The sequence below is a fragment of the Physeter macrocephalus genome, chromosome 16, assembly GCF_002837175.3.
Source record: "Physeter macrocephalus isolate SW-GA chromosome 16, ASM283717v5, whole genome shotgun sequence".
Lineage (NCBI taxonomy): Eukaryota > Metazoa > Chordata > Mammalia > Artiodactyla > Physeteridae > Physeter > Physeter macrocephalus.
Window position 1 is genome coordinate 84,397,371 of NC_041229.1, and position 18,478 is coordinate 84,415,848.

Genomic DNA, 18,478 nt, shown 5'->3' on the forward strand with positions numbered 1-18,478 from the left:
TTGTATTACCAGCCCTCCCCTGACCTTCAACCAGCTGATCACTGGATGATGAGGAAGCAGGTGCTGGTTCATGAAACCTGTTCATTCATTCATTCATTCATTCATCCATTCAACTACTCATTTATTCATAACTACATCTTGAGTGCCTATTATGTACTGAGAATAGAACGCTGAGCAAAAAAGTACACCTATATCTTATCTTCTGGAGCTCACAGTTTGGCAGTGGGGGTGGGAGCACACACTAACCGCATGTCCACAGCCATGATTAGGGCTATGATGTGTATTCAGGGAAGGCTGCTGGTGACACCTGATCTGAGATTTGAAGGAACCATTGGAGGAAATGGGGGAGGGGGGGAATTGGAGAGAAGATTCAAAAGAACATCACGTGCAAAGACCCTACAGATGGAAGAACATTTTTGGAACACGGACAAGCAAGATCAAGAAAGTTCACTTGCTTGGGGGCTTCCCTGGTGGCGCAGTGGTTGCGCGTCCGCCTGCCGATGCAGGGGAACCGGGTTCGCGCCCCGGTCCGGGAGGATCCCACAGGCCGCGGAACGGCTGGGCCCGTGAGCCATGGCCGCTGAGCCTGCGTGTCCGGAGCCTGCGCCTCCGGAGCCTGTACTCCGCAACGGGAGGGGCCACAACAGAGGGAGGCCCGCATACCACAAAAAAAAAAAAAAAAAAAAAAGAAAAGAAAGTTCACTTGCTCTCTGGTGGGACCCTTAGGCTGGGGACACACTGGTCCTCATGCACAGCCAAGCACTCAGGCAGGAGTCAGCCAACTCCAGTTCTAGTCCTGGTCCCGTTGATGGTCAGTTCTTTCTGGGACCTCAGTTTTCCAGCTCTAAAATGGGATAGAGACCCTTCTTGTAGCCCGATGGTGAGGATGAGAAGTACAATCAATCTGTCTTTGTCACCCGATGGGCCGAGCAGCTGCGTCGGTGCCAACCCCCCTCTCCTGTGGACCCGGGCCGGAGTTGGGGTACGGAGCTGCGATCCAGGGCTAGCAACCGGCCGCCACAGCGGGCTCGAGGTCGTCCCCTCCGCCGCCGCTGGCCCGCAACATATGCGCGAAGGAAAGTGCTACGAACGCCAAAAGGCTGCCCTCCCCCGCCCCCCGCCGGCGCCATCTGCTCTGCAGCGCTAGCCCCGGCCCCGCGAACCGCGGCAGCTGTGCGCCCACCCTCGGCCGCTCCGCGCGTCGGGACCCGCGCCCCGGCCGCGCCATGGACAGCGCTCGCCTCGAGCACAGCGCTAGCCCTGGACTGCGGGGCGCCGGGCGCGGGGCCGCTCCGAAAAGGGGCCTCCGGAAAAGCCTGTCAGCCGGTCCAGGTACATTTCTCCTTTGCTGGAGCTTTCGGTTCGTCTTTTGGACACGCCCTGCATGGGAAGACCAGAAAAGCAGTAATACCTGGCTCTGGAGGTATTACCCAGATAAGCCTGGGTTCAAATATTGACCCTAAATTTAACTAGCTGTGTTCTGTTGGGCAAGTTACTTTACCTATCCCGGCCTCTGTTTTGTCTTCTGCAGCATGGGTGTAATAACATCTATCCCCTAGGATTGCTAGAAGGATTAAAGAGGAAGTTGCAAGTAAAGCGTTCAGCGCAATGCCCTACACGTACGTGAAACTTAACTGCTAACTATTAATTTTACTCAAAGCCTCCCTTTCCGGGGCTTTATGGTTACTTGCTGGATTTCTGTAGCTCCTTAAAATTTCGGCTTGCTGCTGCATCTATCTACTCTCTCACCCTCTTCTTCAAGCATGGATGAAGAGGCGGAAGGATGCCGCTGATCTTGGGAACATTTCCCACCAGTGACCTGCCAGGGTATTGACGATTCCTGGATTCCCTAAGGTGTCCTGACCTTGAATGAGACTCCGTTTGCAAATGTCTTTTCCTGATTGCCCAGAAACACTCTTTTGTGTAAAGTGCACCAAAGGACCATTCCAAAGAGTGGCTGTTAAGACGGCAGAGTGAAAACAAAAGATGGACGGACATCAGGGAAACAGAAAATGAGGAAACTCAAAGTAGGGAGGGGGCTGCATTCATTACATTAAAAGTGGATCATTCCTAGATTCTTATCTAATGCAAAGGTTATCAGAAGGCATGGGTTTAAGTCAAAATTCTGTCACTTATGAGCTATGTTGCCAGGCACTGTGCTAGACTGTGGGATGATAAAAGCAAACAAAACCTAGACCCTGTCCTCAGGAGTTTACAGTCTAGTGAGAATCAGACAAACGTGGATGCCTTGGTGGAGAGGGCTGTAGGGCCCCAATGAGAGGCTTGTCAACATTCTAGGTGTTTAGGGAAAGTCACTGAGCCTCACTGTGCCTCATTTCCCCCCACCTGAGCCTGGGGGCTAAAAATACCCTCTTATAATAAGTAGCAGCTAATCTTTTCTTCACCACTGGAACCTAACCTCCTACCCCATACCCCTAAAGTACAGCTCATCCTGCCCTCCTTCAGCATCTTAGCAGCTGCCACGATCCTCGAAGACTGATGGGAAGAAAACACGAGAAAACACAATATACAGAAAACACCAGAGATGTGTGTTGTTGTTACGAACATTGATGTCAAAGGTCACCCGCTATGCTCCACGGTGCTTTGGGTGCTAAATGCTGTGACTGGATGATGAGGATGGGGGCAAGGAGAAGGTGAAGGGGAGGGGGAGGCGTGGTAGTGGAAGAGAGGGATTTTCGGCTCACGGAAGAGTTAGGTCATACAAAGCCCCTCAATCATCTGATTGCTTTTAACAAACGTGTGATTTAACAAACGTCCATTAAGAGAATGCTCTGTGCCAGACAGTGAACAGACCTAAGCCCCTGCTCTCAAGAACTTAGTGGGAGTGCAGTGTGCAATGAAGTAACTAAACAGTATGGTTGGTGGTTAAGTGATCTGAAGAAGACAGAAGAATAAAGGGCTAGCGAATAAAGGGCTAGCGAGGGACGGTGAGTGCTGAAATACATGGCATCTGAGCACGTTAATCCTGATATTCAGAGAACCTTGGTCTCAATCTAAATGTTCTTTTTTTTTTTTTTTTTTTTTTGGTGGTACGCAGGCCTCTCACTGCTGTGGCCTCTCACGTTGCGGAGCACAGGCTCCGGACACGCAGGCCCAGCGGCCATGGCTCACGGGCCCAGCCGCTGCACGGCATGTGGGATCCTCCCGGACCGGGGCACGAGCCCGTGTCCCCTGCATTGGCAGGCGGACTCTCAACCACTGCGCCACACGGGAAGCCCCCTAAATGTTCTTTTGGAGGGAAGCAAATCATTAATATCTAACTCTAAGTAATATGTTCAATTCACCCCAACTTTACTGAAATGATCTTAGATTTTATAGGCAAAATGAACATTTAAAAATACCCTTAATCTTATTCAGATTCAACGAATGCAACATGTTAATAGACTATATCCTTCCAAAGTCTTTGCTATGCATATGCTATATATTTTGTTTAAAAGGGATCATACTGTGTTGTAATAATATTCCATGAAAACCTTTCCTTACTGTTAGACATGTTTCAGCAACATCATTGTATCTGTGTATCATAATTTAATCAATTGATTTATGACTGAGCACTTATGTGGGAGGTATCCCATTTCTCACTAGTTTAAACAATGCCACAAAGAACTTCTAAATATTTACTCACATCCTTAATTAATTTCATGTTCACTGGGCCATTATCTTCCTGGAGACTTTGGAATTCTCTCCGGCAACAGAGGAGCAGAGAAATAAGATGGTGCTTTTGACAGGGAGGTGGTGTCATTGGGCAGGGGAGTGGTGGGGGAAGGCAACTCCCTGAAAAACAAGGAGCCCCCAAGGAGCCTTAAATTTGGGGGCTGCTTGCAGTGTAAGTCTAGCATCCAGAATTGCTTTGCACTGGGAAGAGCCAATCTTTTTTATGTGTCAAGTAGCTCAATGTCTTTTTTGTTGCTTATCTAATACAGTTTAAAGGACCCAGAGGTCTACCACTTACAGTTAGTATGATCTGGAGCAATCGCTCAAGGTCCTCCTTCAGGAACTGGTTATGATAATACCTGTCTTAAAGGGTTATTGAAAGGAGTAAATGCAATGTGCATGAACCTGCCTATGCCAGAGCAGGAGGATGCTTTATTAACAATAGGTGGTAAATGCCAGGACTTTCTCTAAGCACTTTGCATATTTAATCCTCAAGAGAGTTTGGCAGGTAGATATCATCATTCCCATTTTATAGATTTGGAAATCAAGGCTAGAGTGACTAAATCATCTGTTCAAGAAATAGAATTGGTATTTGCCCCCAGGTCCATTGGAATTCAAATTCTGTGCCTTAAAACAAAAACAAAAAACACTCCATTCTGCCTCCCCAGCTGTATGTAACTTGGGTAACCATTTCAACCCCGATATTCCATTAGCATTTTAGTGCCCAAATCCCCAACAACCCCAAACCTCTACTAACTCAGGTTGAAAGTCCAAGCCCCTTGAAGGATCCTCCTCCCCTGATATTCCTGGACCTCTACCAAGGACTGAAATGAATTTGTCCAGATTGGTGCTTGCTGTCATGTCTAGCTAAGCTGGTTTTCTAGAACTTCTGTTACCAAGAGGCCTACCATGAGCTGAAATGTCCCACTGCTATCTTGTGGCAACAGATCTCTGGCAATGTCTTTTTTTTTTTTTTTTTCTGGCTTTATTGAGGTATAACTGACAAATAAAGTTGTAAGGTAAGGCCTACCATGAGCTGAAATGTCCCACTGCTATCTTGTGGCAACAGATCTCTGGCAATGTCTTTTTTTTTTTTTTTTTCTGGCTTTATTGAGGTATAACTGACAAAGTTGTAAGGTATTTTAAAAGTACAATGTGATGATATGATATATGTATATACTGTGAAAGTTAATTAACACATTTATTACCTCACACAGTTACCTTTCTTGTTGTTGTTGTTGGTGGTGGTGGTGAGAACACTGTATTCCTCTCTGGCAATGTCTTGATGTCAAGGAGCAGGAATCCTGCTGTTGCCCAACCCCCACACTGTAGATTTCTCGCCAGTTCCCTTACTTGTAAAATGAGCAAGATTGTCCTTCACTTGGTATACGTTCATTTGGGGAAGGTGGAGGTACACAGTAGGTAGGACCCTTAATGTCCCACAGCTCTTTTATTCTGACTCAAGCTTTGCCTTGGCAGGCGGACTCTCAACCACTGCGCCACACGGGAAGCCCCCTAAATGTTCTTTTGGAGGGAAGCAAATCATTAATATCTAACTCTAAGTAATATGTTCAATTCACCCCAACTTTACTGAAATGATCTTAGATTTTATAGGCAAAATGAACATTTAAAAATACCCTTAATCTTATTCAGATTCAACGAATGCAACATGTTAATAGACTATATCCTTCCAAAGTCTTTGCTATGCATATGCTATATATTTTGTTTAAAAGGGATCATACTGTGTTGTAATAATATTCCATGAAAACCTTTCCTTACTGTTAGACATGTTTCAGCAACATCATTGTATCTGTGTATCATAATTTAATCAATTGATTTATGACTGAGCACTTATGTGGGAGGTATCCCATTTCTCACTAGTTTAAACAATGCCACAAAGAACTTCTAAATATTTACTCACATCCTTAATTAATTTCATGTTCACTGGGCCATTATCTTCCTGGAGACTTTGGAATTCTCTCCGGCAACAGAGGAGCAGAGAAATAAGATGGTGCTTTTGACAGGGAGGTGGTGTCATTGGGCAGGGGAGTGGTGGGGGAAGGCAACTCCCTGAAAAACAAGGAGCCCCCAAGGAGCCTTAAATTTGGGGGCTGCTTGCAGTGTAAGTCTAGCATCCAGAATTGCTTTGCACTGGGAAGAGCCAATCTTTTTTATGTGTCAAGTAGCTCAATGTCTTTTTTGTTGCTTATCTAATACAGTTTAAAGGACCCAGAGGTCTACCACTTACAGTTAGTATGATCTGGAGCAATCGCTCAAGGTCCTCCTTCAGGAACTGGTTATGATAATACCTGTCTTAAAGGGTTATTGAAAGGAGTAAATGCAATGTGCATGAACCTGCCTATGCCAGAGCAGGAGGATGCTTTATTAACAATAGGTGGTAAATGCCAGGACTTTCTCTAAGCACTTTGCATATTTAATCCTCAAGAGAGTTTGGCAGGTAGATATCATCATTCCCATTTTATAGATTTGGAAATCAAGGCTAGAGTGACTAAATCATCTGTTCAAGAAATAGAATTGGTATTTGCCCCCAGGTCCATTGGAATTCAAATTCTGTGCCTTAAAACAAAAACAAAAAACACTCCATTCTGCCTCCCCAGCTGTATGTAACTTGGGTAACCATTTCAACCCCGATATTCCATTAGCATTTTAGTGCCCAAATCCCCAACAACCCCAAACCTCTACTAACTCAGGTTGAAAGTCCAAGCCCCTTGAAGGATCCTCCTCCCCTGATATTCCTGGACCTCTACCAAGGACTGAAATGAATTTGTCCAGATTGGTGCTTGCTGTCATGTCTAGCTAAGCTGGTTTTCTAGAACTTCTGTTACCAAGAGGCCTACCATGAGCTGAAATGTCCCACTGCTATCTTGTGGCAACAGATCTCTGGCAATGTCTTTTTTTTTTTTTTTTTCTGGCTTTATTGAGGTATAACTGACAAATAAAGTTGTAAGGTATTTTAAAAGTACAATGTGATGATATGATATATGTATATACTGTGAAAGTTAATTAACACATTTATTACCTCACACAGTTACCTTTCTTGTTGTTGTTGTTGGTGGTGGTGGTGAGAACACTGTATTCCTCTCTGGCAATGTCTTGATGTCAAGGAGCAGGAATCCTGCTGTTGCCCAACCCCCACACTGTAGATTTCTCGCCAGTTCCCTTACTTGTAAAATGAGCAAGATTGTCCTTCACTTGGTATACGTTCATTTGGGGAAGGTGGAGGTACACAGTAGGTAGGACCCTTAATGTCCCACAGCTCTTTTATTCTGACTCAAGCTTTGCCTTGAAACCGAGCAGGACTGTGCAGGAACTTCTTGGGTGTATGAGGCATCCCCACACCGTGTCCCCCATCTCTTGAAGTAAAAGGCTTTGCTTCAGGCCTCCCCGAGTCTCAGAAGGCTGGCTCAAGAAATAATGATTAGAAAAATGTGAACACACAGTAACAAAAAATAGCTATTGGGCTAGGAAAGTGGTAACAATTTAAACAATAGATCAGCCATACAGCAGAGTCACAGGACCTTTAGTTCCTCCCTGAAAGACATAGATAATAATGTCTGATGCATATTCCTAAATTATTTTTACAGAAACCAGACTCCCACCAGATGGAAACTGCTGACCACAGGCATGTAGACCTCAGATGGCTTGGGAACAGAAGGTTGGTGATGTTGACTCCCAAGACATCACCCTGTTACCTCACCACCAACCAATCAGAATGTCCATGAGCTGATCAGGCACCCTGCAACCCACACCACTAATGTCGCCTTTAAAAACCCTTCCCTGAAAGCCATCGGGGAGTTCGGGTCTTTCTCTGGCCAATGACGTTTTCAAGAGATGAGCTGGAGATGGTATGGCTAAGTTAGGATGAGAATCCCCCAATAAGGGGTCTCAAGCACTATAGAGTTTAGGGAGATCCTTTTCATAGTATGCTTCTCATCACTCTTCTCTCAAGGAACAGACATTCTGCCAAGGTGGGTAAGTCCGGATGAGTTCTGATGTCAGCAACTACCTTGAAACCATCAGTCCCTCTGATCTCTAAGCCATTTGCTGAGTATGACTCCATCTAGCAAGATTTAGTCAGCCAACAACTATTTATCAAATGCCTACTATGTGTCAGGTGCAATTCCTCTATTCCAGGAATGAGGGATGCAGTAGTAAAGAACATAGACACAGTTTCTCAGACGAGGAGCCTGGAGACACCAGCTTTCCTTAGGAAGGATCTTTTTTCAAGACCCCCTCTCTCTTCTGGTAATTTGGCTTTCATCATTGCCCTGGGAAATCCATCAGATATATCTATGTATGTCCTAATCCCAACTGGGGACAAAAGTCCAGTCCTTTCTCTCAAAAGCACCTTGACTTTCACTATACTTGGCTTAAAGTCATGGATTCTGGAGCCATACTGCCTGGGTTCATACTGCCTGCTCCTCTCTAGTTATGACCTCGGACAAGCTACTTAACCTTTTGTGCCTTGGTTACCTGATTTGCAAAATGGGGTAATAATAATAGTCAACACTATCAAGTGCTTACCATGCTCCAGGCACTATTCCAAGTGCTTTAGATTTATTAACCAAAGATCCTCACAACAATTCTATGACATAGGCACTATTAATTCCCCACTTTACAGACAGAAGCTGAGCCACAGAGGTGTCAAGTAATTGCCAACTGTGGAACAAATTTTATGAGTTTGTTTATCTAAATGAGTGGCATAAAAAGTGGTCAATGAATTGTTATTGTTCTTACTGATCATAATTTTAAATGAAAAATGGAGGCAAATCTCAACTACAAGGAAAAGCTCATAGAAAAATCTAGAAGGAAACATATTAGAACACTAATAGTGGTTGCCACAGGATAGTGAGATTATAGGTGACATTTTTCATACTTCTTTAGATGTTTATAAAAGCATTCCAAATACTTTACCATGAGTATACATTGCTTTCACATTCAGAAAAAAAAAATCCTGGAATTCTGGGAGAAAATAAATCGGGAAGCTTTCTCCTTTGGCCCAGTATTTTCATGGGACACTTCCTGTTGGCCCTGGTGACAACACTCTTCTCCCTGAGGGTGCTGGGCCCTGCGGGGGCTCCCAAGGCCATCTGACTTGGTGACCCCCATTCCCAGGGGCAGGAGGGGGCTCAGGCAACATCTGCTTCCCCAGTGAATTACAGATCCCATTACTCACTTAGCTTCGTTATATCTTTAATTATGACCTCTTAGTCTGAATGGAAAAGAAGTATAATTTTACTTTAAGAGATATGCCAGGCCTACGCTCCCAACATTTCCAGGTTTCATGGAAATTGCAGGGATCATAGAAATTTAACCTGATAATTACTTCAATATTTCAAGGCACACAATTTTACTCTCTTAGAATAATTATGGGTTGTTGTTTTTTCTCCCAAATTCTTTTATTTCTCCGTTATTACAGGTTATGTTCATTTCTGTTGTGTATGCTTAGAGACATAGGAGAATGCAGGGCATCCTTATATACTCGAGTCCGTAGTACCCTATTGTTAAAATGTGGTCCTCTTTTATTTTCTCCCAGTATTATTTCTCTCAGACTGTAAGTTTTATGTGGGCAAGTAAAACATATTTTGTTTCACTCAACTTCCAGTGCCTAAAATGGAACTTAGCACATAGCAGGCATGCAATAAGTATTTGTTGAATGAATACCTGAACGAATATATTTTGAAGCAATTATACTGCAGGCACACACCTCAGAGATATTGCAGGTTCAGTTCCAGACCACCGCAGTAAAGCTAGTCACATGCATTTTTTGGTTTCCCAATGCATATAAAAGTTATGTTTACCCTATACTGTAGTCTATTAAGTGTACAATAACATTATGCCTAAAAAATATGTACTTACCTTACTTAAAAATACTTTATTGCTAAAAAATGCTAACCTTCACCTGACAATGAAGGGTTACCACAAACCTTCAATTTATAAAAACTGAAATATCTGCAAAGCACAATAAATTGAAGCACAATGAAACAAGGTATGCCTGTAGTTGCATTTGTATATGATAAGGCAATCTTGATGTCATCAAACTCATGTTGAATGCCTACACTGGAAAGGCAGCATAGATCCACCACACCATAGTGAAACCCTTGGAGCCAGACATGTTTCAGAATTCAGGATTTCCATATTTTATAAAGTGTATCTTATCTAAACCCCCAGCAATGACTGAGTCAGCACCCCATGATTAAAGAGCAAATGGCTCTATTTTGCCATGAAAATGTATGAATATACGCATTAAGTGGGAAAAATAAAAACTATACATAATTTCAAGTCAGTATAGGTGAGTTTTGGGTGCTAAAAAAATAAGGTCATGTCCAGTTCTGCTGTCAAATGAGTTAGAAGAACTTTTTGTTCTTAGGAGTTTGGCATTGCAAGTAAGGACCTAGGGACCTGTACAACTCAGTGCTTAAAAGTGTGGGCTTTAGAGCTGGCATTGCTTCATCTGGGCCCACCACTTATTAGCTATAATCTTGGACAAATCATTTACATTGTTTGTCTTCAGTTTTCTTATCTATAAGTGAGAGTGATAACAGAGACTTTCACACAGAGTTGTCATGAAGATTTAAGAGAGTTAATACATACAAATCTGACCCACAGTAAGTGCTCAATAAATATTAGCTATTAACATATTACCTCATTTCATGATGTAAACAAACACTTTGTGAGACGTATATTATTTGGGTCATTTGACAGACGAAGAAACAGAAAGCTGGGCAGGTTAAGAACCTGGCCCAAAGTTACACAATGGGAAACGGACAGGGCAAGGATTTGAAACTCCAACTACAGTATCCTGTGCATTACACCAGCTCACCTAAATTCTTGTATCCTTTCATGATTCCTTTTGTTAGCTGTTACTCTCTGCTTTCCCCCTCCAGCACAGAATTTTTGAGGAAAAAAATTAAAAGCCCAGGAAAATTGGAAAGTGTTTAGACGCACATTTTATTCCCTCCCTCTTCTCTCTCCTTCTTTCTCTCTCTTTCTGTTGAAAAGCAAGAGGTAAAAGAACTTGGCACCATTTCCATCATGTCGATTCTTCTGGGTTTCTCAAATGTTGTGATCCCTGGAAAGCTGGGATTCATGCTTACCTCCACTCTTCATTAAGGCGGCCATGGCCGGGAGCTCAGGAAGGCAGGCTGCTGGTGCAGTGGGTGGGCGTGCTGAATAACACCCGAACCACAGCTGGGGCTGCCCTTGTCAGAGTGCCAGCCTGCCTTACGCAGTCTGTTCTCGCCTGCTACCTGGCCCTCGCCCATCTGCTGCAGAATTCATAAAGTGCTGAAGATCACAAACATCTGAACCTATTATAGGTAACATACTTCAATTACATTCTGATTGTGGGTTTGACTTCCCCCAAGCTTGGTTTATAATGGTGCAAGGATCAGATTCTCCCTACAAAAAAAGCACTATCTCTAGGTAGTTCTGTCCTCTGGGGTGTGCTTAAGAAGAAGCCATGCTCCTCTATGCTGCTTGCTTTTTGTCATTCAGTTGCCCGGCAAAGGGTACCCACAGAGGTAAAGAAAAGGTGAGAGAGAGAGAGAGCAGACTTAAAGCCCTCTCATAGGAACTTACCATGGTTGTATATTTATCTGTTGTTTGCTTTCTCTGTTATGGAACAAATGATTTGTTAGTTGAAATGATCTTCATTCGCCTGAGGGTTTTCTGTCCTGGTTCTTGGCTTACATCATGCACGCTGACCGCTCTTCCAAGGACATCAAAGAATAAACTGCCCATATGTCCTCAGTCTACTGCTCCCATGTGTCCCTGCCTTGTCCCTCCCAGGGAGTTCTGGACAGCACTCCTGGAGATGGCGCCCGAGCTAGGGCAGACCACAGGTTGGTCCAATTAGAAGCCTGGTGAGGAGGACAACTCAGACTGAAGCTACTTTCACTTCTGTTTCCTTCTGAACTTGCAAAGAAGCTGTTGAAAGATACACACCAATGCCCAGCTGAGCCATATTAGAATAAGAAGCAAAGGGAAAAATCAGTAATACCAGTGCTGTCCTTATTTAAAATGTTGATATTTTGTACACCATGAAATTTTTTGCATTATTTTTTATTTTTCAAAAATATTGCATTAAAACCTGAGTTTTGTGTCACTCCTAAGGGACTTAGGTTTAGGTGCCAAATCACTGAAGGGTGAGGAAGCTGGAGTATTTATGCACCAACTCTTGCGCCTCATTGGTTGAAGGCTGCTCAGGGAGCATTAACTAAGTCCGCGGCACTCCCAGCCTGTCTCGTGTGCAGATTAGACAGGCACCGTCAGCATCAGCTACAATGTCCATCTTGGACCAATCGCTGTGTCCAGAGAAGTATGATTGGCAGTCCTTTCCAAAAACTATATGGTTTGAAGAAGTATTTCCTAAAATTGTATTCTGAGCGGCCCTATGACTCATGAACACCCTCCATAGGCCTCTCCTGGATGTCACGGGCCGGTACATTCCTAATTTTTCTCAAGAAGGTTTAAGTTGCATCTTTGTCACCTAAAACCAGAGTCCTGACTCCTGCAGGTGGATGGCTGCGAACCCTGTGGCTCTCCCAGCTTGTGGTGGCCGGTGCAAAAAAGGGATTGGGAGGCCACTGGAGGGTTGCTATGCTTGGAGCATCTTCTGGGCTCTACCTCTTCAACTTGTTGGGGGAGGCTGGGGAAAAACTGGGGGGCTCCAAGGTCACTCACACCAATCAGGACTAAGGATAGCAACAACCCAAGATTTGCATGGTACTTTACAGTTCCAAATCATGTTCACTCCTATTTTTTTTCCCTCACAAAGTCTTAGAGGTGCGGGCAAGCTAAGTTATAGGATTCCCATTTCACAGATGAGTAAACTGAGGCTTCAAGAGGCCAGTGGCCCACCCATAGTTTAGTGGTAGCAGAGCACTTTGTCTTTTGCCTCACCAGACTCACACCAACAGAGACCCAGAACAACTGGGCTGATCTTAAAGCAGAGTATTTTCCTTTTCTTAAATTAATGCAAACTTTATTGGTTCAGTTCCATGAATTCTGTAAGGAGTAACAAGTGATCGTTGGTGCTTCTCAATAACAGGGACCTTGTCTTTGTCACCTGCACATCCACAGCTCCAGCACAGTTCCTGGCAGGTGCTTTGTCCATGTTTGTTGAATTGGATCAATACTGAGGAAGGAGCAGCTCAGAAAATTTCCAGCACTAGGAGATACTGGAACATTTAGAGGCAAGACTAGAATGGTAAGAACAGTCACACCATCCGTTTATTGAACATGTACTGTGCCGTATGCTTGATATACACATCATCTGTTCAGCAACCACAGGAAATAAACGTTGGTCTCCCTGTTTTATAGACCAGGAAGGTGAGGTTCAGAAAGATGAAAGATCTCACCCAGTGGCAGGTCTGGGATGGAAACCCAAGTATGCCCGATTCCCAACCCATGTTCCTAAACCACATGTGCTCTGTCAACTCAGAAGCTACACTAAGTCATACTGCAGTTCAATGTAACAGGCTCGATAGATTGCTCTGGTCTTACTTAAGGAGTTTCTTTTCCCCTCCTGCCCTCCAGGAGGTCACAGGGTTATTTCACATGTTTGCATACAAAATCTACAGCAAAGTGGGAGGAAGAGAAGTGCCAGAAGTTCTGGAGTTAGAGCACGTTGGAGGCATTTTGGGAATGTTTGGAAGAAGGGTGTCTAAGAGAGCATGAGATGTGAGGTGACTAGGAGAAGGAAAAGGGGGTACAAGAGTCTTTCTGGGGGTGTTTATGAATTAGATTCCCATTGAATCAGTAGACGTTACAATTATTTTTAGCTCATTTGGAAGATATATCTTTAAATGCCACATTGCTCTGGATTAAAGCACACGGGTTAATGGGGTGTCGTAGGAAGGTGAGCTGAGCTGACCTAGAGTACTCAAGGCAGAGGCTGGGGCTGTTGGTGAGGAGATCCCGGCATTGACGGAGGAGGGCTGGACCACCACACCTTTCTAACTTTGTTTATCTCTGAATCTCCCACCCTGGCTGAGCGTGGAGGCAGCCCCACCATTTTGCTCATTCCCGCCACATGTTGTTCCTCTCCTGCTTTATCAAACGTTAATCAGTCCTCACCTCCCACCCCATCTTAATTATTTGCAATGATCCGTGAGAGACACACAAACAATTCTGCAGCTTGAAATCCCCCCATCAGGCAAATATGAAATTATTCACATTTTTCTTGCAGATTTTTCAGGAAGCGAGGTGGTGATGAAATGACTCTCAAATGCCTTCACCATTTTACGCTGGGGATCCTGCCCTTCCCCTTAATGTGTGTGTATCTTCATGCCTCAGCTACACTGAGCATTCTCCTGGCGTGTTTATGTTTATTTTGGAAGCAAAATGTGTTTACAAAATCAGTTAAAAAGTGTTAATGATCAGTTTCCAGAAAACTAATGTGAATCCAAATTACTTTCACATGAATCAAGACAAATTTTAAAAATGCCATCTGATCATAAACTGTTTTAAATTTGTGTTACAAGTAGCACATCAAATCTGAACATATGCCTTTTTTTAAAAAGAGCAGTTTAAAATAACCAATGGTTGGCGTAAGAAGTTCAGAGCAAAAAAGTATCCCCTTAGGAGGAAAAAAGGCAAATTTTGGGCATTCACATGGGGGAAGGTACTAGGGGACATGCATCTCAACTACCCAGAGGAAAAATATTGTTTGTAACTGTCAGAAATACGATTGAGCTATGAAACTTATATGATTTTCATCTGTCTTGCTTGCTATTATTTCTCCTGTATCTAGAACAGACTTGGCACATTGTAGCACTCAACAATATTTGCAGTATAAATGAACGAATAAAATCAGCTATTAAATTATAAAATTTAATCTGGGATTTTATGTTCTCCAAGCCAATATAAACATTATGAAGTTCATGGCAAGGTAGAATAAAAAATGAGAGCCATGTCATAGAGAAACTACCAATTCCATATTCAGATAATATGCCCCCTTCTGGTGCCCCTCTGCCCCATGTGGTTTACCCAGTAAAATTGTTCCTGGCATTTCTGATAGCCTGAGACACGGGGACTGTGTGGGACTTTGCAGAGTCACAACAGCTGTCCATCTGAATTTACCCGTTTGTACTTTTCCAGTGGTTTCTTCACTACCCATAATGGAGGTGGAGACCTGTGAGGTGCCCTTGAGCCACTTCTGGGCTGTTAGAAGACATCTACTCCAGGCTCAGATGATTTACGGCAGTGGTTTCCCAGGGTTTCCTGGGGGTGTGGTGAGAAGAAGACAGGACAGGGCAGGGGGGAGAGAGCAAGGCTGGGCTGCCTATTGGAGAGACTTCCACCTCCTGCCCAAGCATCCCCAGCTTGCGTTGATTTGCATACTAGATTTCAAAGTAAGATTTTGTTTGCTGAAAGTCTTTAGGTGCAATTTAATAAAAAGGAGGGGGGAAGTTTAAGACATTTATCTACAAAGCCAAAGGAGCTGGTAAAAGGTGAGTCGAGGGATTAGGATAGAGCTCCCCAAGGAACTGCCTGCCTCTGAGTTAATTATGCGTGTGTTCATCTGACGTCTCTGTAGAAACCATACGGCTTCAGATCCTCTAAGCCATTTTGCAAAAACTCTCTACCTTGGAATATGTTTACATCATGGGCTTGTTTCCAGCTCAAGGGCCATGTAGAAGTGGGGGAAATTTGACTTCTATGTTGCCCAGTGTTTTCAATGTCCCCCTTTCAGGACTGCCAAGGGCTCTTTGGCTCTTGGCCCCCAGAGCAGAATCAGATAAGTCCATTCATAAGTAATTTCAAGAGAGCACAAGTCTGTGCTTAAAGGGACAAATAGTGGTTTCAGAGAAAGAAGGAACACAAGGGGTTTGCCAGTTAGGAGAAAATGGTGACTGAGAAGCCTGGAGGATGGGGAACTCTTCCTGAAAGCCTGGGAACCAGGACCTGCTCCCCATCCTTGACTCGTCACCTAGACCCAGGCAGGAAAGACCTAGCTGGATGCCAGAGTGACCCAACTGTCCCTCCACAATGCTCTAAGGCCAGAGTAATATGAGAGGAAACAGCTTTGGACGCATGCTGTCTTAGATCATATCCCATCTCTGCATGGGCTCTGTGACCCTGAGGTTCTCCGGTCACCCTTCTGCACTGGTGGTTTTCTTCAACTGTAAAAATGTGGTAAAAATGCTTACCTTCCACTGAGTTATTCCAAAAATTGAAGGTGAGGTCTGGAAAGTTTTCAACACATAGTAGGTACTCAATAAATCATAGCTATTATCATTCTATTCTACTGTCTCCACCCTACTTTGAAAGGACTTACTTCTAGTGAAGCTTACTTCTAGTGTGGAGACATTTTGCTTTTTAAGTGAAATCTACACTGTGTTAGATGGGATACGTGCTTTAAGGAAAAGAAAGCAGGAAAGAGGGATCAAGAGTGCTGGGTGGGGAGATTTGAAGGGAAGCCCCATTTGTAGTCATAAGAATGAGAAAGAGTTTCTTTCTCAAACTCCCTCTTCCTACTTCACCAAAGAGATTTTACTTCCAAATAAGTATAAACAGGAAGAGGAAGCAGAGCCTGGGAGACATTCATTCACAAATGCTGTCCTACGGAGACATCTGGGGTGTTGCCATGACGTGGCACTTGTGGTCTTGAGTTTTAGTCCTAGTGTGACATTTGCAAAGAGAAATCTTGATTGAGTCACTGCACCTTCCTTTGACTTTCTTTACCTGTATATTGGAGATAATAATCTCTGCCTCATGTTTGTGAGCCAAAGAGGCTTTCTCGTCTGCTGGACTCTCAGATTAATAAGCAAGGGTCAGGGTGTGGCCATGGAAAGCTGCTATCCCAGGAGGCAAAACTATAGAAAATATAAAGGAAATAGTCCACCCCTCCTTCCCGTACACACACTCTGTCTCTCTTGCTCTCTAAAGTAGTCAGGAAACTGTAGGTATCTTCCTCAGAAATGAAAGTCACCCCAAGGCAAAGGGAACATACTTGCACTGAGATGGTCCAGTAGGAGCCCCTCCATCAGGGATAGGTGACTCGCCATGTCCCCTAATGGTGCTGCCTTGATTTGTGGATTTAAGCATGTCCAGGCTCCGAAGGACCGTTGACTAGTTGCAAGTTGCTGACGAGTGAATGCTTGGTCCTGAGCTGTATATATTTACTGTACCATATAAATAATAAACACTAATAACTCACTTCATCCCTCACAATTTCCCCATCCATTTCCTGGCCATTTCTGGATCTTTCATCACATACCAAATTGTATGGCTGACTTTTATTGCTGACTGCCCATGCAGGATGAGAAATCATTGTTGCCTCATAAATAGCTAGCATCGTTTTTTTCTCTCATTGAAAAGTTACTGCAATTTAACCTAAATTTCCAGCAACCAGAAAGTGTTTAAATAAATCATTCTCCATCCATTGGATGAAATTACACAACCATTAAGAATCATGATTTTGAAAGCTATTCAACAACACAGGGGGGAAAAGCATATATCGTAATGTTAGGTGAAAAAAAGCAATGCAGAAAATCATATATCCAGCCTGATCCAATTTTGCCCATGAATTTCTATGTGGATTTATGAGTGTGCATTAAAGAGATGGTGAGAAAATGCTTGAAATGTTATTTCTGAGTGGGATGTTTCTGGTGAATTTTATTTCTTGCATTTTTCAAATTTTCCACAGTGTACTTTTAGAACCTAAAAAAAAAGGGTTATTTCTTTATTTAAAATTTTATTTGGGGCTTCTCTGGTGACGCAGTGGTTGGGAGTCCGCCTGCCAATGCAGGGGACGCGGGTTCATGCCCCGGTCCGGGAAGATCCCACATGCCGCGGAGCGGCTGGGCCTGTGAGCTGTGGCCGCTGAGCCTGCGCTTCCGGAGCCTGTGCTCCGCAACGGGAGAGGCCACAGCAATGAGAGGCCCGCGTACCGCAAAAAAAAAAAAAAAAAATTATTTTTAAATAACATTTTAATGAATTTATTTTAAAATGCTATTTCTTTGTTTAGAACATTTCAAGTTGTTATATGAATACATATAATAATAAAAACACCAGCACAGCTGTCTGCCTGACAGCCAGTTGCCAAGTGGGGGTGTGATCGGAGGAATTTGTGGTTGATAGCTTCCATGAAATCAGTGCGATAACGCTGACTCTTGTTTAGAAGCTCCTACTCAGGATCTTTGTTTTGTGTTTTCCCCCTCTCTAAATATGAAGAATTCTATTCACATACATACACAGTCCTACATATATAGACATATGAAGTGTATTTTCTGCGCTCAGATTTACATCCACCTAAGACATTACCTAATGAAAGGTCCATCAGTCAGAGAAACTACTGCTGGGGAGGAAGGGACAATTTTATTTAGCTAATTTTTAACAAATCTCAAACATTCCCCACATTTCCTGAAGCCTGGAGGGAGAATAATCAAGTCAAGCCCCATTGACTAGGAGAATAGTGAACTGTGGAAAATGATTTCTCAGTGCTCCACGGGGCCACAGCTCCATTTAAATAACATGTTCATTATTCATATGCTCAGCCTTCTTACAGCAGCTGTTGGCCTGCCCTGGGGTTGCCCCAGCTTCTGGGGACTCTGCAGCCTCCTGGGCTAGCCTCTCGCCTGTCCACGACACAGTGCAGCCCCAGGCACCGCCGCAGTAGATCCTTATAACAGCAAAGAGAGGTTATGAGCAGTTAACTATTGTTTTCATTTTACAGATGAGGAAACCGAGTCTCTGATGGATGGTGTCCCTTGCCAGGGTCACACAGCCAGTCAGGAAAAGCTGTACTTAGGTATTCTCACTCCAAGACCATTGC

At 43.8% G+C, this 18,478-nt stretch overlaps 1 pseudogene; it reads right to left on the minus strand.

Annotated features, from left to right (window-relative positions):
* Window positions 1-1,254: 1,254 nt before the first annotated feature.
* Window positions 1,255-18,478, minus strand: part of LOC102989569 (zeta-crystallin-like) — a 68,639-nt pseudogene continuing 51,415 nt past the window's right edge.